Source organism: Suncus etruscus, chromosome 13, assembly GCF_024139225.1.
Source record: "Suncus etruscus isolate mSunEtr1 chromosome 13, mSunEtr1.pri.cur, whole genome shotgun sequence".
NCBI lineage: Eukaryota > Metazoa > Chordata > Mammalia > Eulipotyphla > Soricidae > Suncus > Suncus etruscus.
The window spans coordinates 12,773,026-12,774,873 of record NC_064860.1 but is presented as its reverse complement, the minus strand read 5'-3'; the positions used below and the strand labels follow the sequence as shown (position 1 = coordinate 12,774,873).

Sequence of the window (1,848 nt, the reverse complement as noted above, 5' to 3'; positions counted from 1 at the left end):
CAGGAAAGACAGGGGCGGGGTTAATAGAAGGGGCCATGTGGGGAGGAAGAGGGAGTTGGACTTGGGATAGAACAATGGAGTCCTGCGGACCAGAAAGGGACCCCCAGGCACAGCTCAGGGAAGTTGGGAATGCCCAGGTCCTGGAGGAGCAGAGCTCGCCCTATGTCTAAGATCAGGCTAGGCCCCAGATTCAGGGATTGTGACCCACTCCCTCACCCCAGCCCCTATTGTCCAAGTTTCACTCAGCAGGGCCTGAAAGAGCAGAGAAGGTCCCAGGACCCTGGTGCAGAAGATGGGGACACCAGGGTAAGGGAGTTGGGGTGGGTGTTATTGAGAAGGGAAAGACCCCAGCATTCACCTTGTCGGACACCTCCAGCTGTTGGTCTCAGGCCAGGAAACTCTTCACCACGGGGTCAGCTGCAGAAAGACAGGGTTGTGGGTCCCCAGGGAAGCCTGAAAGCCAGGGCCAGTTTCACCCTTCTCCCCCACGGGAGCAGTCCGGGACCACCCATCTGTCCAGGTCAGGTCTCAAGAGCTCTTACTAAGCAGTCTGACGAAAGCAATGCGGTACTCCGGGAGCCCCCCTCTGTGCTGTATCCGCCTCCTCTTCCTGGGGCCACAGCGGGACCCCTCCTCTTCTTCCAGCTGCTCCTCCCCAGCCAATAATTCATGTTTGAGGACGTCAAATACTCCAGGGTTGGGAGGTGCACCGTTCCTGGATGTACTGCTATACCAGGTCGATGGGCAGAGCGGATGGAGCAAGCTCCTCTTCTGAATCCCAGCTCCAAAAATCCATTTAATATATTGTCCTTAGATAGAGGATGTATCAGATATTAAACTTATAAAAAAACTACAATTGATCTTATCCAAATGGGTGAGAGTGATTTCATTAAGTACTTTAAATTTTCATATATGTTGTAGTTTTTGATGTATTTTATATAATTATCTTTATTTAAACACCCTGATTACAAATATGATTTTGGTTGTATGATTACAGTCATGTAAAGAACACCCCTCTTCACTAGTGCTATATTCCCACCAATTTCCCAGAACACCCTCCTCCCTACCACCCAGAACCTATACTCTAGACAGGCTTTTTACTTCCCTCATTCATTCAATTGTTATGATAGTTTGCAGTGTAGTCATCTCTTCAACTGCACCCATCACTCTATGTGATGAGCTTCATGTCATGAGCTGCGCTACCAACCCTCATATTTCTTGTCTCTGAGATACTGTTAAAAATGTCTTTTATTTTTCTTAAAACACATAGATGAGTGAAACCATTCTGCATCTTTCTCTCTCCCTCTGACTTACTTCACTCAGCATAATAGATTCCATGTACACCCATGTATAGGAAAATTTCATGACTTCATCTCTCCTGATGGCTGCATAGTATTCCATTGTGTATATGTACCATGTACCACAGTTTCTTTAGCCACTCATCTGTTGAAGGGCATCTTGGTTCTTTCCAGAGTCTGGCTATTGTAAATAGTGCTGCAATGAATATAGGTGTAAGGAAGGGATTTTTGTATTGTATTTTTTGTTCCTTGGGTATATTCCTAGGAGTGGTATAGCTAGATCGTATGGAAGCTCAATTTCCAGTTTGTGAAGATATCTCCATATCGCTTTCCATAAAGGTTGCACTAGAATCAAATTCTTGTCGTTGATTTCTCCTTTCAGTTCATGATTGCCCCTAATTTAATGTTTTTTGCCTGTTTCACTAGTTTATCTCCCCCATTGTTTTACATTTGTTTCTTTAGTCCTAGTACCACTGTGTTTTGGTTGTTTTAATGTCTAAATTGACTGTTAGATCAAAAATTGCCTTATTACCTCTTAAATATAATCTTG

The 1,848-nt window shown here is 44.8% G+C and overlaps 1 non-coding gene across 1 annotated transcript; it reads right to left on the bottom strand.

Annotated features, from left to right (window-relative positions):
* Positions 1–699: 699 nt before the first annotated feature.
* Positions 700–887, bottom strand: LOC126026513 (U2 spliceosomal RNA). Its single transcript, XR_007501758.1, has one exon. It is a non-coding gene; the product is annotated as a U2 spliceosomal RNA (small nuclear RNA).
* Between the last annotated feature and the right edge of the window lie 961 nt (positions 888–1,848).